Raw genomic sequence first — 26,292 nt, forward strand, 5'->3', positions numbered from 1 at the left:
AGGCTGGTCCAGGCTTAGTGGGCAAGAGCACAAAGATCAGTTAGCAGTGTGTGGGAAGTCCATCAATATTAGCCACAGACATATGGAGGAACCCAACTTTAATTGTATAATAACCATAACACCAATCCAGAGTTAGCAAAAAAGAAAAGAGCCCTCCTTTCCTGGTTGGCTGGGCCCAGAAGACTTTACTCAGTCTGAATGAGAAAGCAGCCACCGCAACCAGAGAGAAGGAGAATACTAAAATTCTAGAGTGATGGCCAATCCATATTTCTAAATAGTTTCAGGCCTTTTCCACCACTCCTATTCTACCTGCAGCCAAAAAGGAGACCCTTTTATAAAAACTCGTATTTGTTTGCATGATGCTTATATTTGTCTTCTGTTGCAGGGATATGCTGGAAATCCTGTGGTGACAAGCTTACTTTAACATAATCAGTCTATAAATGCTGATATCTGGTAAGCTTCCTTGACCATCAAGCCCTCCACCTTCTGAATAAAATTCAGAAAAGTAATAGGAATGCAATACCAATGGAGCCTAGGACAAATTAATCTTTTCCTGAATGAAAAAGGTATGTGTCCCAAGACCCAAACCTACCACAATTTTGTTGTGGGTTTTTTTGTTGTTTGTTTGTTTGTTTGTTTGTTTGTTTTAAAAGGTAGGACACTTGGTTGGTTCAATCATTAAGCATCTGCCTTTGGCTCAGTTCATCATCCCAGGATCCTGGGATCAAGCAGGGCATCAGGCTTTCTGCTCAGCGGGGAGCCTGCTTCTCCCTCTCCTTCTGCCTGCTGCTCTGCCTACTTGTGCGTTCTCTCTCTCTGTGTCAAATAAATACATACAATCTTTATAAATAAATAAATAATTTTAAAAAGTCACATGATTTCATTCCACCAACAAATATCCACCATTTTAAATAAAAACATTCTCATAATGACTATAAAATAAAATCCAAGGATCTGAGAGCCACTGCAGGCTCTTGCTCCTAATTTTGACCTCGTATGAAGTAGGAGGAAACAATTTTCTTGGTGTATATTCATACAAGAGGAAACCATATCAAGACTTTAAGAAATAAGGGTGGAAATTAGCAGAATGAAGAAGGCAAAAAATTATCATAGATTGTGTTAAACCTCTCAGCTAGCAATCACAATAGGGAATATGGAAAACGTGAAGAAAGAAAGGACATATTCTCCAGTACTTCTACTTAGTTCATATATTGTTAAGATTCTTCTAAGAACCATAAGATTTTCAGTATGCTCATTAAATCTATGTGATAGAAAAAATCTATATGCAAACTGGGGACAAAGTGATGGGGAAGCAGCTACAGAGTTGAAGAAGTTTGCCTCACTATTGAGGGAACTTTGTGATATTATTTTTAGTACTTGGGGTTCTGGTAAGACACCATTAAGGAATATTGAACTAAGAAAAAGAGAATTGGAGTTGTGACTTTAAGACCAATTTAAAGGGATCAGAGAAGAGTTAAGCAAAGTCAAGTTAAGGAAATAGAGTAATTCATGCATCTAACTCTCAATTCAAATTCTATTTTGAACAAGCATACTTTAACTATGATTTTATTTCCCCTGATGTCTGTAGTGGGTCAAATTGTGTCTGCCAAGAAAATGTGTCCAAAACCTAACACCCAGTACCTGTGAATGTGACCTTTTTGGAAATAAGGTCTTTGCAGATGTAATTAAATTAAGGCTCTCCAGATGAGATCATCCTGGATGTAGGGTGGGCCCTAAATCCAATGAATAGTGTCATTGGACTTAAGTAGGAGAAAGAGAGAAGTTTGAGACACTGAAACATAGAAAAGAAGGCATATGGAGGTGGGGCCAGAGCTTGGAGTTATGCTGCCACGAACCAAGGAATGCCAGGAGCCACCAGACACTGGAAGAGACGAGGCAGGATCTCCTCTAGAGCTTTCAGATGGAATGTGATCCCACCAACACTTTTATTTTGGACTTTGGACCTCCAGAATTATGAGAGAAGAAATATCTGTTGTTCTAAGCAATTGATTTTGTTGTAGCAGCCCTAGGAAGCAAAAACATAGTTTGCTTTAAGGAAAAGAATGTGGTGACATAAGGATTTAAATGTCTAGCTCTGAAGCCGTTACATGTACCCTTGTACGTTTTTAAATTAGCATTCTATTTCTATACAGCAATGTCATTCACTTAGGGAATAATTCAGGATATTAGGTTATGCTGTAGTGATAATCCCCAACTCTGCTTTAGTATGCTACAAACCCATCAAGGGTTGGTACAGGATAGGGCACCACATTCATCCCTCGAGGACTGAAAATTGCCATGTTGTAGCTGTACCGTGCAGAGTGCAAGCTTTCTGAGTAGCAGCAGGCAGACTACATAAAAATTTCATATCAACTCCTCTACGTCTTAGCCTAGAAGAGAACAATACAACTTCTGTTCAGAACCTACCAGCAAACACAAGTCACACGGCTGTGCCTTGCTGAAAAGACAATGGCAAATGTCTGAGAATAAACAAAATGTTCTCTGAACATTACTTTTACTGCCACACTTTGTTAATCTGAATCCAAAAAAAGACTTGTCTTAGTAGACTCAAAAAGAAAAATTACTGAGTTTATGAGATAGAAGATTAGCCCTTAAGCTTTGGCAAACTTCTCTCGTGCTTCTTACAAGTATACCAGGTGGCTTTCTCTGGGCCACGTATCATGCTACTATTTCAGTACTATGTGCAAAGAAAACATTTTTAAATTATTTTTTGCTTCTACAGCACAAAAATACAGAGGAAGCTCCCCAAGATCCATCCCACATCTACCATTCAATTCCAGACATTCTAGAACTTCTGGCACCATGGTGTATACATGCGAGCCAACCCATCCCCTCTCCTGCTAGGTACTATAAAATTCTGATTCCCCAGGACTCTCGAGAAAGAAGGTATCTCAGGACACTGAAATTCTTGTCAATTGTAGGACAAAGGCCAAGAAAATTTTTATGCCAGGCCTCCACTACAAATTCTTCCTGAAATATCCGTAGACCACTTTGAATTGCTAAATGAAGTCAAACATGAAAGAATCTTTATTGGTCTGAGTCCTGTAGCACCCAAGGGTCATCATTCTTAACAAGACAGTCCTCAGAGGAGGATTCCTCCTCCCAAAGCAGGAGGGAAAAAATTCACTCTGAGGGTCTCAAACCGTGGAACTCCTCCAGATCTGTTCTCTCCTTCCAGAAATCATTTGGAGTCATGCCTATCCTATTTCATCCAGGTCTCAGGAGCCTGAATCCAATCCAAATTTACTTCCCACCATTTTCAAACAACAACAACAAAATCTGGATCCCAATAATTACCACTGAGTATGATTTAGGGGAAAAAAGTAAACACTCTTCAAATTGCGATCTGCTGCAATTTCCAGCTGAGGTAAACAAGCTTCGCAAACACAAACGTTTGCAGAAAATTCTTCCTGTGCTGGTAAAAACTGTTTTTAAATTGATGCAGGTGGTCCTGGTGAGACTCCAGCGCCGCATTTGGGTATTCCCTTAAGGGCATGCTCCCTCCTCGATGCTTAACTGTTATTTTTGTTACAAATTAATAGGTGCAGTTAACCTGGAGTTGGGATTTAACCAGTGAATGGGGAATTGGGACCTGAGAGGCTGCTGCACAAAGGAAGGAAGCTAGGTCTCTCCCAGAAGGCGCTGTCAGTTCCTTGTAATGACGCCTTAAGGTCAGGAACAAGTGTCTCATCTTGCAAGGGAATTGGCCTGAAGGAAGAGTAAAGGAGAACTCATTTAACTTACAGCAAACCATCCAAGTGGTGGAACTATTAGAAGAAATGTGTCCTGTCACCAGCCTTGCACTGTTTCATTACCCATCGAAGGCAGGGAATCTAGAAACCTCTACTTACCACCCTCATTCAAGAGCATTATTGGACACCACCATGATCGAGATCTCAAATACTGTTGCACCGGGCAAAGGAAACCACATGCTGCCCCCCTTAAAGACTACCCAGCAGGTGACACTGACCTGGATGATTAAAAAGAGAAACATGAGTACTGCGTGTGTCAGTGGGTAAATATCTGAAGGTAAATCTAGACTTGAAAACAAGACCGTGGATGCTAAAGTTTCTGAAGAGTCCTGCGTTATCCTTCATTCTTAGTCTGACTGACTTAATGGAAGTAAATGTGTTCCTCTGTCTTTTCTGCAGATTCTGATGAGGGCTTGATAAATCCAAATGACAGTCCCAATTTAAATGATTTCGACTCAACTATCAAATGATTACCAGCTATCTATTTTGATAGGCTTTTCAGCATTCTTCACTCTTGCATAGAAACAACAGCCCAATTTTGTTCCATGGAATACTCCTTCCTTCACTCTCCTGTTTGTGATGTTTAGATTGTATTAACCCCAACTTAGCCAGGCTGATGAGGACATTATATCCTTCAGCCACCATAGAAACAAAAACAGCAACAACAAGCAATCACTTTTGCTGGGAAAGCAGAAAAAAGAGAGAAGAGAAGATGTGATGCTCTTATCTTCTTGTCTTTGGCCTGGATTAGTCAGGGCCAGATTAGCACCGAGAGAGAGGTGTGAGCTAAAAACCATGGCAATTAGAACCGAAGGATGAAGGATCACCAGGGACTGAGAGTTTATTTGGGACATCATTGAACCTGATTCCGGTCATGCCTGAAGGTGGCAACCCTTTAATGTTTCAGTTGTTTAAGTCAATACTTGTGTTTTTTTTTTGTTTTTTTTTTTTGTTTTTTTTTTTTGTGGTTGGTTGTTGTTTAAACATGTTTGGCTGGGGATTTTTTTTGTTACTCTACATGGCATAATCAGACTTATACACATTTATGTTTCTAACACTGTGAAAGTAACTTTAAAATACAAAACACATAGGCTGGTCCCATAAGAAATTTACATGCTAGATAAAATAGCACATATAATGGTACCCAGGAGTAAACATTCATTGTTTACTGCCACTCTGATAAGTCTTCACAAAAATTAGGAAAATACAGATTGACAAGTTATTATAGCTCAATGGGGAAAGAAACTGGGGTTACTCAAGGTCTCATTTTTAATTCTGGCTACTAAGTACGAAAAGGACCCCTTCCAATGATGATTTGAGAATCTTGTTAGAGCAGATTTAGAGACCTTGAAACCTCCATCCACCACCATCATTTCTTGCTTTCTTGTTCATAGTGCATGGAACTTTAGATCCTGTATTCTAAGCTTTTCAGGGTAACGACCTGACACTAGAATCTCAGACACACAAAGCACAAAGGATGTCAGAGAAGTGATATAAATTATACACAGCAGCAGTGATGAGAGGAAAGGAGTCACAATGAAATTGTGCTCCTCGGAGTTTTATGAACATGATATTTCAAATTGAAGCTAGAAAATCTTTGAAACAAATCATGCTACCTAAGGCTGGAAAAATTGGGGAGTTAAGCTCTGTGTTTCTAATGTGTTATGATTAATCTAGAGATGGAAATAGAAATTTTATGTCTGGATCACTCTGCCTCAGTGGAATAATGCCTTTACTTATTTTTATAAACCATATAGAAATGAATCTTCACATTAAAAGCTCAATTTTTTTCATGGAGTCATTTCTTCTATGTTTTATGTATTTAGAAAATTGGCATATTAACTAATAAGATAAAAACTATACAACATTTTGAAAAGTTATGAAAGTTTTGATGTTGTATTTCAGGGAAAAAATACAAATTACATAGAACTAATGTTACTCTTCAAAGTTCAGCAGGAAGAAAATGACTCAGGCAAAAATAGAAGATCATAAGAGATATTTATAAAAGATAATTAAGTACATGCAAGGTACAGACATAAATTAATTGACTTTGCCATCCTTCTAAAGCTTTCTCCATTTTCTTCCTCTACTTTCCCCTCAAAAAAAGAGATTTAAAGGACGCATAATACAGATATTCAAAGGGCAGTCCATGTGCCGTGTAAAATATTCAGGTTACCATGTACCCCTTGTGGCATTTAAGAAAGCAAGAAGAAAAAAAGTGATCAGACTTTTTTTTTTAATAACAACTTTGTTGAGATATAATTCACATGTGATTAAAATTGCCAAGTCCATAACTCAGTGGTTTATAGTGTATTCACAAACTACTGAAACTGCCTCAAAAAAATCTGCAAGGAAACTAATAATTTGTCTGATTCATTTGGTTTATCTAATTTGTTGGCATGCAACAGTTCATGGTAGTCTCTTACAAAATTTTTATTAAATTCCTCTAAGTCAGTAATGCTGTCCCCTCTACTGATCTTGATTTAAATAGGTCATGTCTTCTTTCTTTCTTTACTTGGTCAGCTTAGCTTAAAGCTTGCCAACTTGCCTGATCTTTTCAAAGAAACATTTTTTGTTTCATAGGGTTTTTTTTTCTGTTGTTCTTTCTTTCTTTTTTTATTAAAGATTTTATTGATATATTTGACAGAGAGAGATACAATAAGAGAGGGAACACAAGCAGAGGGAGTGGTAGAGGGAGAAGCAGACTCCCGCCAAGCAGGGAGCCAGATGTAGGGCTAGATCCTAGGACCCCAGGACCATGACCCGAGCCAAAGGCAGCTACCCGATGACTGAGCAACCCAGGCTCCCCATGTTGTTCTTATTTTCTTTATTACATTTACTATTGCCCTATCCTTCTGTTTGCTTTGGGTTTGATTTGCTCTCCTTCTTACACTTTCTTTTTATTATTTTTTAAATTATTTATTTATTTGACAGAGAGAGAGCATAAGCAGGGAAACAGCAGAGGGAGAGGGGGAAGCAGACTCCCCACAAAGCAGGGACCCCAATGCCGAGCTCAATCCCAGGACCTTGGGATCACGACCTGAACCAAAGGCAGACACTTCAACTGAGCCACCCAGGACCCCCTTCTTGTAGTTTTTTAAGGTAGAAGGTTGAGACATTGATTTAAGATCTTTCTTTAGTTTTAGTATAGATGGTTAAAGCTATAAAGTTCCTTCTAAACATTGATTTAGCTTCATCTCATAAGTTTGCCTGTGTTTTAATTTTCCTTCATATCAAAGTATTTTCTGATTTCCCTTGTCATTTCTTCTTTGGCCCCTTGGTTACTTAGGACTGTGGTCTAATTTCCACATATTTGTAAACCTCCCAAGTTTCCTTCTGTTATGGATTTCTAATTCCATTCCATTGTGGGCAGAGCACATATTTTACATGATTTCAATCCTTTTAAACTTATTGAGGGGCACCTGGATGGCTCAGTCTCTCACGTGTCTGCCTTCAGCTCAGGTCATGATCTCTGGATCCTGGGATCTAGCCTGATGTCAGGCTGCCTGATCAGCGGGAAGTCTCTTTCTCCTCCCTCTGCTCCTCTGCCTGCTTATGCTATCTCACTCTCTCTAGCTCTGTCTCTCTCTCTCTCAAATAAATAAATAAAGTCTTCAAAAAAATATATTATGCTTATTTTGTGGCTAAATACATAGTCTAGTCTGAAGATCATTCCATGTACATATGAAATGAATGTATTTTCTGCTGTAGCTGAGTGCAGTATTTTACATGTTAAGTCTTTTTGATTTATGGTGTTTCTCTAGTCTTCCATTTCCTGTTGATCTTAGGTCAGGTTGCTCTATCCATTATTGAAAGTGGGTTATTAAAACCTTGATCTATTATTGTTAGATTGTCAATTTCTCTTTTTAATTCTTCAGTGTTTGCTTAAGGTTTGGGGGGCTTTGTTTTTAGGTAAATATATGTTTATAATTTTTATGTTTCCCTGATGGATTTACATTTCTATCATTATAAAATGTCCTTCCTGGTCTCTAGTAACCATTTTTGTCTTAAAGTATATTTTGTCTGGTAATATAGCTACTCCACCTCTCTTTTTAGTACTGTGTGATTATATATATTTTCCATCCTTTTACTTTCAACCTATTTGTGTCTCTGAATCTAAAGTATGTCTCTTATAGATACCATACACTTAGATTACAGTTTTTCTTTTCCTTTCTGAAATTTCTACCTTTTAATTGGAGAGTTTAATCAATTACAGTTAATATAATTACTGATAAGGTAGAATTTATGTCTGCCGCTTTGCTGGGATCTTTTTCAGTACATTTTATGTCTTTTTTGTCCACCATTTTCATTCTTTTGTCAAATAGATTTTTTTTTACTATTTTAATTCACTTATTTCTTTTACTATATGTTTTAAGTTATTTCCTTAATAGCTGCTTTGATTACAATTAAATCTTAACTTGAAACAATCCAGTTACATTAATACCAATTTCCATAGTATACAAAAAACTTTGCTTTAATATAGTTCCATTCCCTCTGCCCTCCTTTATACTATTATTATCACACAAATTACATCTTTGTACATTATAAGCCAACCAACATAGTTTTGTAACTATTGTTTTACGCAATTGTCTTTTAAAGAAGATAGAAGAAAACAGTTACAAACAAAAATAGACGTGAACGGTCTTATATTTACCTAAATGGTCACTTTTACTGATGCTGTTTGTATTTCTTCATGTGGATTCAAGCTAATGTATAATATCCTTTCATTTCAGCTCAATGGACCTCCCTTACTATTTCTTGCAGAGAAGAGTAGTAGTTGGTGATGAATTCTCTCAGTTTTTCCTTTTCTTGCTATGTCTTAATATCTCCTTCATTTGTGAAAGATAGTTATGCTGGATATAGAATTCTTGGTTGACAAGTTTTTTCTTTCAGTGTCTCAAATATCACATCCCATCTGACCTCTTCAGTGAAAATTCTGTTAATCTTATTGGGGGTAGCTTTGTATATAATAAGTCATTTTCTCTTGATGCTTTCAAGATCCTTTGTCTTTGTCTCTTGGCAACTTGACTATCATATGTTCCCTGTGGATCTCTTTGAGTTTCTCTTCTTGAAATTCATTGAACTTCTTAGATGTGCAGATTAATGTTTTTGTCACATTTGAGAAGATTGAACCATTATTTATTCAAATACCCTTGCTCTTTCTCCTCTTCTTCTAAGACTCTCCTTAGATGTTTGTTGACACACTTAATGATGTCCCACAGTTCTCTGAGGCTGTACTCACTTTTCTTTTTTATTATCGTTTTTCATAATGGAAAAACTCCACTTACTTGTTTTCCAACTTTACTCATTCTTTCTTTATCCAGTTCAAATATAGTCCCTCTAATAAATTATTCATTCAATTTTCCTATTTCCCAACTGTAGAATTTCTATTTGGTTCCTTTTTAGCATTTCTATCACTTTATCAATATTCTTGATATTTAGTGTAATTTCATTCTCATATTTTCTTTTAGTTCTTTAAGTAAGAGTCACTTGGTGCCTTGAATGAATATATAATGTCTGATTTAAAGTCTTTTTCTTGTAAGTTAAACACCTGGTGACAGTTTCTATTTACTGCTTATTTTCAATGTATGGGCCATACTTTCCTGTTTCTTTGAGTGTCTCATATTTTTTTTTTCTGAAAATTAGAAATTTTGAATAATATAATATTACAACTCTAGTAATCAGATTCCCCTCTCCAGGGTTTTTGTTGTTTTGGCTGCTGTTATTGCTGCTGTTGGTTTAGTGACTTTCCTGGACTAATTCTGTGAAGTCTGTACTCTGTCTCCTATGCATTCACTGATGTCTCTGTCTAGTTGCTTAGTGGTCAACTACTTATTGGACAAAGATTTCCTTAACTTCTTGGAATTAATAAGTTCCCTGGTCTTTACCTAAGGGCTTCCTATGCACAGATGCACAGTCAGTGGTCCTGAAGGCAGTTTACAATTCTTCCCTTAGTATGCTTTCTAGATTCTCAGGAATATTTCAGAGCTTTCCAAAGTCCCCTATGGACATTCCATTTCCCAGTTTATCTTTTTAAGTTTTGTGGTCGGCCTCCTGTAAAAAAAAAAAAAAAAAAAAAAAAAGCATACTAAGGGAAGACCTGAGGAAACTCTAAACTGATTTCATTTATGGCTGAGCTTGAGACGATGCACAAGCAAATATGAAGGTTGAGACAGAATTATAAACTGCCTTCAGGACCACTGACTATGTGTCTGTGCATAGGAAGCCCTTAGGTTAAGACCAGGGGACTTATGAATTCCAAGAAGTTAAGGAAATCTTTGTCCAATAAGGAGTTGACCACTAAGCAACTGGTAACATCATGTTAGACAGCTGTGATATTAAATAATTGTTAGTGATTGTTTTCAATAAATGCTTTGGAAGGCAGTTCTGTTTGCAGAGTGAATTCTGAGTCAAGACAAGTGATACTCTGAGAATGGAACATTTCAGCAAGCAACCAGATAGGCCAAATTCTGACCATGAGGATTTTGGGAGCTCTAATTCCACCCTGTCTCATTCAGTGGGTACTAAACTGCTGGTTTTCATAACCATCATAGTTGCAATGCTATTTGTTTTCAAAGTTATCACAAAGATGAGAAAGGGGATAGAATTAAGGTAAGCTAAAACACCACAAGGCTTACTGCTTTTACAAAGACTCAGTTGTTTTTCTTGAACAAACATGCCTTAGACTGTTGTAAGCCCTTAGTTAATGTCCAGAGTTTTGAAAAAGTTGATTTTTTTAAATATTCCAGTGTTCTCATTGTGTTTATGAGGAGCAGATTTTGAGAAGTCTTTGCTCTGCCATTGTCAAAGTTAGGCTTAGTAGACCCTTATTATTAGCAAGTTTCTTTTAATTTGAAAATCAAACTGTAGAAATATGTAACATATAAGTGATTCAAAAAATAATAGAAAAGCATATAATATAACAAAATATAATAGAAAGAAATAGTATACTGTTGCCATTATTTCTTTACTTTAAAATTTCTAATTTGTTATCTCTACTGATGGACCAAACATTTAGGTAGTACCTGACATCACAGCCCACAGATAACAGAAAAAATTATTTTCATGATTTTCAAATATGACCAAATATCAGTAAGTAAAAGAGATTTTATTACAATAGCATCATAAAAACAACATCTCAGTGGTTTAAACTTAAAGTTTTGTATCTCACACTACATATCCAATAGTGGGGGGCATTGAATGGAAGGAATCTCTGGCCATCATCCAGAGATCCACACTGATAGAGGCTTTATTTTTGACAGGTGAACTCGTGATCGATACCACATGGGAAAGTAAAACTTCCATGGGCTCTTAAAACTCCTAGCCATTAGCAGTATCACTTCTGTTCATATTTCATTGGTTTAAACAGATTACATAGCCATGCCTAACTCTAAAGGAATTAGAATTGTGTAATCTTACCACATAACAGAAAGAAGAGAAGAGGTAAAATATTTGTGAACAGCTAGGATGTCTGCTGCAACAGGTCTTATCATTTTATTCTTCACCCTTATCATTCTTAATTTACAAGGACTCTTGAGAGCTAAATACATATGTCAGTTTTCAGAAGGCTTCCTAGCAAAAAACTACAGAAAAAACTATCTGTAAAATGTATTAAATTCTAGTCATCATTCAATTTATTTCCCTAAAGAAGTTCTAGTAAAATGAATTCCAGAGGGATTCCTCTGCTGGAGCTGACAATGAGGATAACCTTGGGAATATTTTGGCCCACAATATCATTTGGTATAAAGGGTTAAGAGGCAGAGATTCAGTGTCATTCTGAATCCTATTTCTTCATTCAACAAACAGTTATTGGCCAATAGATACAGACCTTCTTCACTCATTTAACAAACACTAATTGGCAGTCTATCATTTGACAGATTGAGTCCTACAAATATGTATTAACACCTACAATGTACACAAAACAAGTAATACAAAGATGAAGTCAATCCAATCTGTACCCTAAAAGGAGTTCACAGAGCAGTGGAGAGTGATGGTCACTTTATTAACCAACTATAATGCAATGGTGATGTTTGAAGGTCAGGAATTCTCTATTAGTAGCAAAACCGGCTTTCTGGATCCACAGAAATACTCAAATTGTCTTCCCTCCCACTCCTATCAAAAGTAGAGTAGAAAAAATAGGTATTCAGGTAAGATGAAGTAATGGTCCTTTTTCCGGATAGCTGATTCTCAAATTTTGTTATGTAACTGAATTACCTAGAAAACTTGTTAGCAATGCAGATACCCAGGGCCTATCCTCAAAAGTTGTGATCCAGATGGTACAACTCATGCTGTTGAAGACTCATCCATATATTATCCTTTTGAAGGTTTTATAGTATCACTCCACCTCAAAAATAAATAAATAAATAAATAACATTAATATGCATTAAAGTCCTAAACCCCAGTACCTCAGTATGTGATCTTATTTGGAAATACGATCATTGAAGATATAATTATTTATCCATTGAGATCATACTGGAATAGGTTGGGTCCCTATCTCAATAAGACTGTTATCCTTATATGTTAGTCTTCTTGGATTACCATAACAAAATACCACAGACTGAGTGGCTGAAACAACAGAAATTTATTTTTTTTATAGTTCTAAAGATAGAAATCCAAGATCAATGTTTCAGCAGGTTTGGTTTCTCCTGAGACTTCTTTGGCTTACAGATCACTGCCTACTCATTATGTTCTCATATGGTCTTCCCTCTGTCACACATATCCTTGGTACCTTTCTATTGTCTAAATTTCTTCTTATAAAGACACCAGTCAGGTTGGACTGGGACTTACTCTACTAACCAATTTGAACTCAATAGCCTCTTTAAAGGACCAAGGTCCAAAAACAGTCACATTCGGAGGTTAGGTCTTCAACATATGGATTTGGGGAGAACAAAATTCAGCCTATAGCACTTTATAAAAAGGAGTGATTTGGACACAGAGGCACACAGGGACAATGCTACATAAAGACAAAGGCAGAGATTGGGGAACACAAAGAAAGTCAAGGATATTGAAGACTCCCAGCAAACCACCAGAAGCCAGGAGAGAGTCATGGAAGAGATTCGCCCTCACAGCTGCAGAAGGAGCCAACCCTGCCAATTCCTCAGTCCTAGACTTCTAACCTCAGAACAGTAAGACAATAAGTTTCTGTTGTTTTGACCACCTGGTTTGTGGTACTTTGTTATGGTAGTCCTAGGAAACAAATACATTCCCCTTTCCACCACAGGTGGTGCCAGTAGAGGTTCAAATTTCAGTCCTGCATTTCTTTGCCTGGCTTTGCCTACATTAGCTCTACTGACTGCCAAGGTTTGCTTTTCTTGCCTGTGTATCAGGGCAGACATGCTAGGGTATTAATGTCTCCAAGAGCTATCGTCAGCCAAGGAGTGATGGAAATTGGTGTGTAAATAACACAGATTCCTTGCTAATTGGGAGTGGTAAGTGCACCCTGGCCACTGAGTTTCTCCAAGATATTAACTTCCAGTTGCCTAATAACACATCCAGTATCAGCTGTCTTGTCTTCCCTGTTGCCTTTCCCACTCCTTCACATTTCCTTCACTGAATTTCTTGTCTCAGGCTCTACTTTGGGAGCTTCTGAACTAATAAGTAGTTCTGGAGTGGGGCCTGGATATCTGCATTTTAACAACCTTCCCTGTCATTTGGACAGAAGTGTTTCATGGATTATCCCTAAAAGCAGATTGTGTCAAGGATCCTAAATTCTATCCCTGAAACCAGTTAGAACAACCTGAGTGAACGGGATTACCCCTCTCAGTTCTTCTGTTGCACAAGCATTTTCCTGAGTTGGAATTTAATGTGACACCCTTGATCATTACAAGTGAAACAGCTACTTAAAACTACTTCTAAATTCATCGTACAACTCTTACCATCTATATAAATTCTATCCTAAAATTTTCTTTCTCTAAAAATGTTATGCCAAAAAAATTAAGTCCCCTCTAAGGATCCAGAGTGCTTCTCTGTGATAATAGGAGGTACACATTTTCTCTTTTCCCTTTTTGCTCTGATGACCAGGAAGCTCTAAGACAAATCAGATGCTCAGTCCACATAATTACTGAGCCAACATTCATATCATATTTCCTTACTATCCTTTCCATGCTCTTACATTTCAGTTCTGCTTGTAGATCCCTTTTGAAAGAGTCCAGGAAAAGCAAATAAAACAAAGATTAGAGTGTGAACAAGGAATAATAAATTCTCCAAGGTTACCAAAGCAGCACCAAACCAAAAAGTTTCTCCTCTGCATTTTCTATGATGGGACTTTTCCCAAGGGAATCTAAAGGGAACGTTTCACTGGTAAAAGAAACCTGAGCGAAGGATTCTTAGTAAAATTGACTAACGGCATTAGAACATGGTACACACTTGACCTTAAGTCAGTCACCCAATGACATTCATTTGGCCTCTAAATCTGAATATACCATTTGCTAAAAAATGCATTCAGAGGAAGAAAAAGACTGACTCCCTCAATAGGATCCCCAAAGGGAAGTATTACCATTGCTGTAGAGTTATTGGTTGGGAAAGAAAGTAACCATGCACATTTCCTCTGGGGAAATGTACATTTCCTCTTATTGAGAAAGCAAGAGTTCTATTTTCATCTCATTTCAATTCTGGAGTGGCCCACTTCAGACAACTGCAGTTTTACATATGAGTCAGACTCTCGGAGCCCAAATCCCTGCCAACCCCATGGGGGCTTAGAGGAAACTCTTGGACTAGTCTATACAAAAGGACATGCTCCGTGGTACCCTGAAAGTGATAAATTCTCTTTGCGAAGTGGGATAAAGACACAGGAAATAATACTCAGATAGAAACAGAGAATGCAAAACACACAAGCATTTTTCCCATCCATTGTCTCAACAGAGAGTTCAGTACATCATAGGCACTCTACATTTGTGTGACAAAATAGCTTATTTATTTAACTTTTAAAATGACACCTTTGTGAGAGAGGTAGGAAAAAAATTATTTTTAGTTCACAGGTAGGAAGAAAAGAGCACACAGAGATTGTCTCTTCTTTGAGGTCATGTATTACAAATGACTTAGGTCCTGTTATCACCCCTCTTCCCCAGTATCCTGCACCTTCTCCTGTGTTTACACCTTAGTTAACACAATCACTACCCATACCACACCTCTGGCTAAAATTCTCTGAGTCAAATAACCTCTCCTGCTCTTCCCCTTCTTGTAGTAGTTGTCACCAATCACTACTGAGTCTGCCCCAGAATCTGGCTCCTCATGGACCATGAACTTCTTGTTTGACTCCTCCTTGTCTCTCACCAAGACAAGACACTCAGCCAGTCAGTTGGTCACTAATCCATCACAGTTTGAGCACTGCATTGTGCCAGACTCTGAGCTAAGGGACTTAGCAATTGAGTTATAAGAAGGAGAGGAGTGGTCCTTGCTCCTAAGGAATGTACAGTCTCAAGGGGAAGCCAGAAAAACTAGAGTGCATGGAAGTGTCCCAGCAGAGATAAGAAGAAGGTGCCATGAGTGCACAGAGTTCAAGAGTTTTTAAGTTCACCTCTTGACAAATATTTGGACATCAAAGAAACTGTGTCCCAAGCATTGGGCTAGGTGCTTGAAATCAGCTATGTTCAAGATCAGTAAGCTTATATTCTATCCATGAAGCTCTACATTCATGGAGGAGACAGATAAAAAATTGTATTGATGATGGAGTATGAGATAGATTGGTGATAGGTAGGTAGACAGATGAACAGATGGATAGATAGATGATAGATGATAGATAGATAGATGATAGATAGATAGATAGATAGATAGATAGATAGATATAGTGTATTAATGGCTCTAGGAAAAAGGAAGCAAGAAGAGAGATGAGCTGATCTCCAGTACCTAGAATCTCACACCTAGGGCAGGTCCTAGTGTCAAGGGTGATCAGGGAAATCCTCTCCAGCCAGATGCCACTGGAGCCGAGATCTGGAAGTGAGGGAGCATGCCAGACTAACACATGATGACCGCTTTTAGGCAGAGTGAACAGTATGTGCACAAACTTCGCAACAAAACGTGCATTTTCCTCCAACCAGGACCCAGGGCCAGTTTCAGGAAGACAAAGCATGAGCTGACTGGAAGAATGAATGAGTTATAAGAAAGAAACAGAGAAGGAGAGCATCCCAGCCAGGACAGATGCAGGGAGAGAACAAAGCCAGGAAAAAGGGACGTTTCATTCTGGGAGCTCCTGGAAGTTAGAAATACCTAGCCACCAACCAATTTGGGGTCTGTGCCACCAGCTTCCCACCCCATGAACACTCCAGGCTGTTTGCCTCATCTTTGCTGAATTTGAACTGTCTTTCAGTACAGGCATTTCACCCAGAGATGCTGCTTTTGATCAGCTGTGCCTATAAAAACTGGCTCAGCCAGGCACAAAGGTTAAGGGTTTGGCTCATTTTCACATGCTGGCCTGGCCTGAGGGTGCTGTTGTGAAGTAACGGGAGCTGGTAGGTGGGAGACGGACCTCATACCCAACCACGTGTCCCTAGGGAGGTGTTCTGCAAGCCCTCAGCTATTCTCTGCTCTCCTCTCCAACCATCAGCCCAGGATAAGGGGCTGGGCTTAGCTTTGTTTCACTGACTTCTTTGCAAGAGTAAGCACAGCCTCAGTTTCTCCACTTGTAATACAAGGACCAGTAGTTTGTGCCCTTCTCCAGCTTTTCAGAGCCCTGGAGATTAACTAAATGTAGCCTAGAAAGCCTGGAGAATTCATGCAGATACAAGAGTAAACCTTCAACAGCAGGAGAAGGCTGGTTTTCATTCCTACACCAGCGCTCTTTATTTTTTTGCTACAGAAGCAATTCTGTCTCACCAGAATTCACAACTGGCTGGAAAAAAAGTTATTCCTGATTTTACTTCTGTATAATCCAGAAACATATGGCACATAGATCTATTACAAAAGAAGCCAGAAAGGGTTGGGTGAAGTTCACCAGGCAGAAGGAGCCCAGCATGGAGGGTGGGGGGAATGGTACTGAGACAGCAGGAAAAGAAAGAAGGGATTCGGCCAAGCTGCCAGAGGAGAAGGGAAAGAAAGTAGGGCACACAGCTGAGGCCACCGCCCCTGCCTACACCCACATTCTGAGAAAGAGGAGCCCTCAAGAAGGCGCCCATATAATGACAAACAGCTTATCACAACTGCTCTTAAACCAACCACTTCTACTCTGTGACACCCTTCAACCAACAGAGTCACCCACTGTCCATGCCACCTTACTAAGAACTTGGGTGTCCTTGATCCTCCTCCAGGGTCCAAAAGGCCCTCAAAGGTAGAACCATCCGCAAAAGTGGAGACTACCAGTCAGGCCAAAACAATATTCCAGACCCTGGGTGTTGACCCAGAGGCAAAGCAGGCAGCACTCAAGAGGCCCACAGGTGGGAAAAGGAAGGTTTCCCAGCAGCACATGTGACTCAGCAGAAGCCACGTGAAAATATTGACCCTGAGTCAGCTGGCCTGGGCTGAGGCTGAGACTGCACCTCTCACCACTCAGAGGATGCTGAGGTGGCATGGCACATGACTATACTTTGAATAATAAGGAGGTAGGACCCATGGTAAGGAAGTGGGTTCCTATGGGGGAAACTGGAAGCTACTTAAAGGTGCATTTGCAGGGGTGTGTGTGTGTGTGTGTGTGTGTGTGTGGTTTGCACATGTGTGCTCAAACTCTGTCCTCAGTAGGGATCAGTTTGTGATACAGTAGGAATCAGACAAGTGAGAAAAGGAAGTTCTAGCCTTCGGGGAGACATTAATAGTGACCGGGTTGCCTAGGCTGAAATTCAAGAAATTGCCGAGGACATGAGAGTCCTCTTAGGAGCCTTGCCACCCATTGTCGCTGCAGCATGGGACTGAGGACAGCACCCTGTTCACAGCCCCAGTGTGGGGGGCCGCAGTTCACAGACTGACTCCAGTCCCTGCCCGCTTCTCCCCAGGTGAGGCCACTGTAACCAGGACTGACTGCTCCAACCAAGCAAGGCCCTGGCATTCTTGAACTTGATGCAGAAAAGAAAAATAGACCCCAGGAAGGTCGATGCTTGAAACCTACAGTAGCAAGCGGGTGTCTGGGCCGTTTTACTTAAATAGAAAAAGAGATTTGACCTCGGTCTGAATTCTAAACAAGTAAACCAGACAGATTGCTTACCTTTATGATCAGTGAAAACCAGAAAGCTATTTTCATTTGAAAGAAAGTAAAAGTGCAGAAAGGGCCTGGCCTTCTGAAAATTGTTCCTGAGTTAAGTACAAAACCAGGCATGCCCACGCCTCTCCAAAACGTAACCTGTGCCCACAGTTTCAATACTCAAAGTCACAAGAATGTTTCTGTGATTTGTTCTTAAATGTGGACAGGGGAAAAAAAAATAAGTAAGAGAAAGGGAATAGATCTAAAGGAAAAATGAAAGCTGGAGTGGGTTGGGCATCTGCTCTTTTCCGCCTGTCTGGGTCGGGAGAAAACACCCCGTCTGTTCCATCGCCCTCCTGATCGCAAAAGCCACACCGAGACGGCATCTGAATAAACAGAGAGCAAGGGAAGTGTTTTCAAGGGCTGCGGATGGTAGATGGAACAGATCAAAGAGGAAAGGAGCAGGGACCCCAAAGCAGGGATGTCTTGGGGTTCAGAATCAAACCTGAGTGGCCCATGAAGCCTGCATCTTCTTTCTCAAGAATTTCATTTTTCTTCTTGTCTCAAATTCTCTGTCTTCACAGGTTTAGGATGGGAAGGGTAAATCTCTGTGCCCTCCAGGAACGGGCCAAGGCAGTCCTGAGCATCCTGATGGCTACCAGGAAGTCAGGCCAAGTCAGAACAGCAGGTGCACCTGCTCTGTCCTTCCATCGCCCAGCGTGACCAAGGACCTGGATCTGGGGCTCCTGAAGGCTCAGTTGGTCTCTCCAGAGTCATGTGTAAGACAGTCTTCACAAGCAAAAGAAATGCCCTTTTATTCCTCCCTCTTGCTACTGCATAAATCCACCTGCTGTCCTGTCCCTTAAGGGCTCATGAGGACTTGAGCACATCGCTCTCTGTTAAGGAGGTAAACCCTAAACATTGGGACAATCTAGAGAAGGGAAGTTTGTGGGAATGCTGGAGGTTTTCAAAGCGATGTACCAAAAAGTGAAAGTAGATGTGGTCATATATTGTCTGACCAAGTTTGTGCTGTGAGCAGAGAAGGCTCATGAATCAAGGGGAGATAAAGGAACTGGGAACTTTCGAACTTTTAAGTCCCCTTGCTCTGGTGCTGCCTTCAGGGAGCATGCATAGCCTCACTGGTCACTGCTTGGGGCTCTGAGGAGACAACTGCAGTTACTGCTAGATGTACCTGCTGGTCTAGTACACAATGAAGACATGGGAAGAGGGACAGAGGGGCTGAATGAGACTCACAGATGAGAACCAAAGTTCCATTTCAAATTCCAAAGCACGTAGAAGGGTGTTTTATCTTCAGCCCCGTGACAATAAAAAAGCCAGGAACTCACCTGAAAAATGTGCCCGAGATGCCAGGTAGAAAAAAAAGGTAAAAGTGAAGAAGTGAGGGGGTCCTGTGTGGCTCAGTCAATTAAGTGTCTACCTTCGGCTCAGGTCATGATCCCAGGTGCCTGAGATTGAACCATCATTGGGCTACTTGCTCAGCAGGGAGCCTGCTTCTCCCTCTCCCTCTGCCTGCTACTCCCCCTGCTTGTGCTCAATCTCTTTCTCTCTTTCTGTCAAATAAATAAATAAAATCATTTTTTAAAAAAAGATGAAGTGATAGATAAAACTAGAAAAGATCACGGAGAATCGGGCACAGAGAACAAGGCAAGATCAGAAAATTACGCAAGCTGAGGAGGCCAGCCTGAAGGGACAGACCCCAGGTCTCCGGAGGAAGCTATTTGGGGAAGGCCCAGGCCCAGACCCTCGCCCAAGGCACATGCCATCTCTCCAGATTCCTCTGGGGGAGTCTGGTAGGTGGACTGCAGTGGTGTTGTGCTGGGCTGTAGCACAAAGAGAACCAGATCGGGGATTCGAGGGCCAGGCCAACACATTTCCTAGATGACGGTGACACAGCATTCATTCTCAAAATACTTACTGCGTGTCTGCTCTGCGCTGAGCCCTCAGAAGGGCACTAGGGTACAGGCAGGAACAAGGCAGCCCCAGACCTTGCATTAGCAGAATAACTGAAAAGGTAGTTTTTAAATACACACACACAACTGTGGAGAGAGTCAGAAACAGGATGGATCATGTGAAGAAAATGCTTGTCACAGAGACTTGATGGGACCTGGGGTTTAAGGAAAACCTCCCTGAGGAAATATAATAAAAAAGAAAAGGAGGAGCTTTTAGCCTGAACTAACTCATTTCATCCTTACAACTCTACAAAAACATAAACTGTTCTTTCTTATTTAAGAATTTTTTAATTTATTTTAGGGAGAGAGAAATAGAAAGTGCACACATGAGCCAGAGAAGGGACAATGGGAGAGGGAGAGAATCTCAAGCAGATTCCCCAAATGAGTGCAGAACCCAACATGGGGCTTGGTCTCATGACAATAAGATCATGAGCTGAGCCAAAACCAAGAGTCAGATGCTTAACCAACTGAGCCACCCAGGCGCCCCAGGAAGTCTAGAATTCTTAAGCCACAGGAGACCACATTTTACCTAATCCATCAATCACCAACATCAGGTAGAATAGAATAGATCAGGGGTGTGCGCTTCAGAATCAGATGTGAGCTTAAACCCCAGTGTTACCATCAACCCGCTGTGTGAGTTTAAGCAACCCTAACCTCTCTGTGTCTCCATTTTAACATCTGTCAGTGGACAACAAAAACAATCCCTACCTGTTAGAGTTGATGTCAGGAACGGATAAATCAGATTATGTTTAAAACAGCGTCTGGTATACAGCAAGTGTTCAATGTTGCTATTATTACCTCGTTAAAGTGTTACGATGTTTACGTGAGAAAACGCATTCAGCATTGTGCCTTATGGACACAGCAAATGCTCGGTAAGTAGCAGCTGTTTCATTGTCCTTCCCACCCGCCAGCACGCAAAGTGGCATGAGAATACCGGGGAATCTAAAGCTGTTCACAGGGAGCCTCGAATCCCGACTGGAGAAGAGCGCTGATAGCAAGACAGACTGGAGAAGAGTCTATGGAGGGGGCGGAATGTTATGCATTCATGGAGTTGTTCAAAAGAGATTCATCCAACAGCTGCTACAGGACTGGATATTGAGCATTTAACAAGCTAGAGAGCACCTAGTAAGCAACTGCTTCCCAGGAACCCAGCCAAGTGTCCCTGCCACCCCTGCTCTGGGGCTTCTAAGGAAACCCGGCACATCCCCGCCCCCATCTGGCCGCTAAAGGGGCTTCATCTGGCAGAGCAGGAGTCTCCAGGGCCGCAGGACCCACTCCAGGGCTCCTGTTCTGAAGGACTGGTACCTTTCGCCCTGGAGTTGTTAATGTTTGAAAAACACGCATGTGCGCACCCTCCACGGTCTAGTGGAGAAGATATGAGTTAACAGTGAGTTGTCAAACAGTGTGACAAGAGCCGACATAACGGTACTCAGAGAAATGAGGTGCAGGGGGCAGACTCTACCTCGTGCACAGGACATTAAAGCCGGCTTTACCAAAAAGGTGATGGCTGAGACCAAGCATGACAGGGACCAGCAGAGAAACAGCATCCCGGGCAACGGGGACATCAGCAGGAAGGGGCATCCTCGGAGAAAAATCAAGACCACAGGGCATTTGCTAGAGTTCTGGGCAAGGAGGCTGGAAAGGTGGACAGAGGCTAAGGAAGGGCTAAGCATTGGCTGGCCTGGGATGCAGTGAGGTCTCGCAGACAGACACAAAACTGGGAGTGCCATTTGGTAACAGCCCCCTCAGAGTGGAGTGGGAAGTGGATCAGCGGGGCACGAGGATGGAAGCAGGGAAGCTGGTGCACAATGAGACGAGTCAAGGCTCCCACGCTACGGAGGGATGGAGGCGATGAGAGCCAAGGGGAAATTACAGAAGGGGTAGAGACGATGCACGGGGCAGCTAAATAGATGAGGATACATGAGGTGGGACGGTCAGGTTTCCACCCAATCACACAGTGGATGGGACTGCTCTCCCCATCCAGGACAACCAGATTGGAAGGATGACAGCCAGTGGCATACTTAGGGGGCAAGATTATGCCGCCATACACCCCTCGTGAGATGTCTGCCAACGGGATTTTTAAATACATGAAAAAGGTGACATCATCCTCCTCTTACAATCCGATGGCAGCCCTTATCCCACTCCAAAAATGATTTAAGGCCCGATTCTTCTACCCACAAAACCAGCACTGCAGCTCTCTGACCCCGGCGCCTACCCCTAGCTCCCTGATGTTAGCTACACTGGCCTCATTCTCGCTTTATCCAGACCAAGCTCATTCGTGCTCCCAGACCCTTGCCTTTGCTGTCCTCACCACGTTTTTCACCATTTGTCTTGTCATCCAGGGCTGCTGTGACCTGTCATCTCCCCAGAAACACTTTCCCCAACCATGCAAGCTGTTATTGCGTGCCCACCTGTACCCACCCAGCTCCTCTCTGCTTTATTCCTTTCTTCTCTCTCTCTCTCTCTCTCTTTTTAATAGTGTGAGATGATCTCAGGTATGTATGCTTGACTTGTCTCTCTTTAGTGTCTCCCATGAATGTAGGAACACTTTAAGGATAAGGGCACAGAGTGTGCCATTCACTGTGCCATTAGGTATTCCTAATTCCCAGGATGACACTGGCTTATAAAAATATTCAGTAAACACCTCTGAATGAATGAAGGGGCCAGCCTGGATTATCTGCCTACCCAGGGAATTTGGTTTTAATTTTGGAGATACATTTATTTAATTGAGTGGGAGGGTAGGGATGGGAAGGGGGAGAGGGAGAGAGAATTTCAACCAGACTCCCTGCTAAGCACAGAGCCCAATGTGGGGCTTCATCTCATGACTCTGAGATCATGACCTGAGCCAAAAATCAAGAGTCGGACATCTAACTGACTGAGCGTCCCAGGCACCCTGGTTTTAATTTTGGAGGGATACTGAGGGAGAATAGGATATAGTGTATATGGGTCAAGATGATAAGAGACAGCACACTCGATGGGACGACTGAAGAGAGTTCAGTAAAAGCGCTGTTTACAAAGGTAGGTCCAGGGATGGGGATGTTGTAGTCACAGTGCCCCCAGGGCAAGAACAGCTGGCAGCTGCTACTTCCCCAGGCACAAAGAGCATAGGGAGACAGTTACCAGAACCCCAGAGGCAGTTGAGAGCCTAAAGCTTTAGTGAGGAATGAATCCAGCCTGCAGGAATTGGGGAGGGAAGGACCCCAGGGAATAACCTCACTCTCCCAGCTCGCCTGTCCTCTCGGTGCATCTTCTGGATGATTCCAACCAGAATCTACAGGGAAGGGAGTCCAGGTGATGAGTGTCCTACGGCTCAGCCTCCCAGGCAGGGAGGGCGGCAGCGGGCAAAGTTACCCCGCGGCCTGGTTTCATCCCCACCATCAAAACCACACAGCAGCAGAGAAGGAGTGATTTACCAAAGTGACACTTGACAAACAAAAGCAACCAGCTTCTGCTGTACGTACAGATTGACACAAAAGGGAGTCTCATTTCCCCATAACCTCCCTCTGGCCCCTTTGGAGCCCTGCGTTCTCTTTCTTCTGGATGCCCCCACCCCAGCTTCTTGCTGCCCTTGGCTTGTCAGACATGGGAAACAGCGTGGTGGCTACAGTCTGTAGAATCATCCGTTACATGTCGGTACTGCCTCGGGTTGTGGTGCAGAATAAACTGGAGGCATAAAAAGAACGGTATTCTGAAATTCTCACTGAGCTCAAAAGCAGCAGGAGCTGGTAGAACAAGAGATCTGAATTTCATGCCCTCCATCACCTGGGCTGCAAGTTTTGAAAATGAAGAATTCCTAAAATGATGACCTTGGAAATAACAGGACTCAGGCTCAGAATCTTCTAAAGATTTGGGCTGTTCTGTGTTTTCCCCCAAAGATTTGGGTGTCTGGTTTTTTTGTTTTGTTTTTTGTTTTGTTTTGTTTTTTTCAGCACAGTTAAAGCCTGCAGACGTGCGGGTGCACCTATTCCAAAGATCCATGCAAGTTTTTCACGTATTTGTTTCTTGGGCATCTAATTCAGTGCTTTGCCTCAGGCTTCATATCATAAACGCAATCAAGTATTAGCTGACAAAATCTTTAAATATAGCCAGTGTTTAAAGTACTTTTTCTCAAGGTGATAGAATTTGGGGGGGGGGGAATTTCTCATTCAACCTTCCTCTTATCAAAGGAGGCAAATGTCCTGCTAGAATGGACATCCTCTAGCTGAGGAAGGGCTGGTGCAGGAAAATCTTTTGGTTTCCAGGTCCCACGTTCTTGCGGGTGGCAGCACCAAACAAGCGTGGCCCCCAAAGTTCCAGGCACGCAGAGATTGTTGTTTGCTGCTGGCTCTCCCCATCATCCGTTAAGACATTTCCCCACCCATGCAGAAGCTCCTACCTCCATTGCAGGATTTCTGTTTTCTGCAATTGGCATCATTAAAATCAAAAATCAAGACTGGGTTCTAGGAGGGGTTTGCAACTCCACTTCTGTGCCTCTGATAAACTGATCAATAACACCTTATAATCTGGTTTCCTTTTTGCCGAGTCACCCTCAGCCTTCAGGAATAGCACGGCATACAGATGACCAGAGAGATGTCTGCGAGACAGCCACGTGGTGGGTTTGGTGACAGCCCTGCTCATGGGCAAGAGGCAAAGATGAAGAGAAAGAGAGAAGGGATATGAGGGAGGCAAAGATGGAGAAGAGAGATGGAAATAAGATGAAGCTTTAAATGACTGGTCTGTGGTCACTCATCTAGTAAGCAGGAGAGACAGGGCTTAGGTTCAAAACTGGTTTTATTTGGCTGCAAATCCAAATTCCTTCCTTTACAGTCAGCTTGGAGAGATGTCACAGGGGGCTCCCCGAAACAGAAGAGCATTCTTGTAGGGAGAGTTGCCAGTTGATCTGTTTAAGCTATATTGATTTTCCCCAAAGCATTTTTAATAGACCTTAGTGTGTGCCAGAAAATGAGCCAGGTGTTTGAGATCTAAGAATAAACAAGACATATTTCTCACTCTTGAGGAGTCCACAGTCTAGAAGGGGGATAAATGTGCAAACAAATAACTATACCCCCCAAAAAAATTAATAAGAGTGAGAACATAAGCAAGTATAAGATGTCAAAAGGTCAAAAACAGGGGAGTAACAATTGATCTAGAGAATCTGACAAAGACACATAAATATAGGGATATTCAGTCTGGGTTTTGAGGGATGATTAGGAGTTCATACAGGAGACAATGGCAAGAAAAGGTATTGCAGGCAAAAAAATAATTTTTCCAAGAGACAAATATGCAACTATACATGGGCATAATGAGATTGCAGATTTGGCTCAATAAAAGTATAAATGCCCCAAAATAAAACACTGCCCCTGAAAGCAAGGAATTCTCCATTGCTAGAAAGGTCTGAACAGAATGCCGACAATCCTTCATTGACAAGAGAACAGTCATGGTGAATTCTGGCTATATTCCTTGGAGGTCCCTAAGGTGTTCCTAACTCAAGCTCAGCTCACATGGGAGATGGGCTGTGGATCAGTGTGAAGAGTAAGGCCTTGTAATCGCATAGGAAGGGGATGGAACCCTGGCTCTTCCTTGACTGTAAGCTGTTAATTGTTTCATTTCCTAAATTCCACATATGAGTGAAATCATATGGTGTTTATCTTTTTCTGACTTATTTCACTTAGAATAATACCCTCTAGTTTCATCCATGTCATTGCAAATGGCAAGATCTCATTCTTTTTGAAGGCTGAGTAATATTTCATTGTATATCTATACCAGCTCTGCCTTATCCATTCATCTGTCCAAGGACGTCTGGGCTCTTCCCATATTTTGGCTATTATTATTGTGCGGCTACAAACATCGGGGTGCATGTATCCATTTGAATCCGTATTTTTGTATCCTTTGGATAAATACCTAGTAATGCAATTGCTGGGTCATAGGGTGGTTCTATTTTTAATTTTTCGAGGAACCTCCATACCGTTCTCCAGAATGGCTGCACCAGTTTGCATTCCCACCAACACTGTAAGAGGGTTTCCCTCTCACTACATCCTCACCAACACCTGTTCCTTCCTGAGTTGCTAGCTTTAGCCATCCCGACCAGTGTGAGGTGGTATCTCATTGTGTTTTTTATTTGTATTTCCCAGATGCCAAGCGCTATTGAGAATTTTTTCATGTGTCTGTTGGCCATCTGTATTTCTTCTTTGGAGAAATGTCTGTTCATGTCTTCTGCCCATTTCTTGACTGAACTTCCTGCTTTTGGGGTGTTGAGTTTGATAAGTTCTTTATAGATTATTTCATTAATGTATTATGTATCTTGATTCCTGAGCTTTTGAGCACCTCCTTAAATTTGATGCTGAAGGCAAATGCCTCATTCCTGTCATCCTATCCCCTCCCCACACTCCTCCCTGTGTGCTGATCACCTACTTCAGCGGGGCCCCAACCTTTAACTTTCAGGTGTTTCTTTCCAAGATACCTTCAC

Source organism: Lontra canadensis, unplaced genomic scaffold (genome assembly GCF_010015895.1).
Source record: "Lontra canadensis isolate GAN:19392208 unplaced genomic scaffold, GSC_riverotter_1.0 scaffold1, whole genome shotgun sequence".
In the NCBI taxonomy this organism is placed as follows: Eukaryota; Metazoa; Chordata; class Mammalia; order Carnivora; family Mustelidae; genus Lontra; species Lontra canadensis.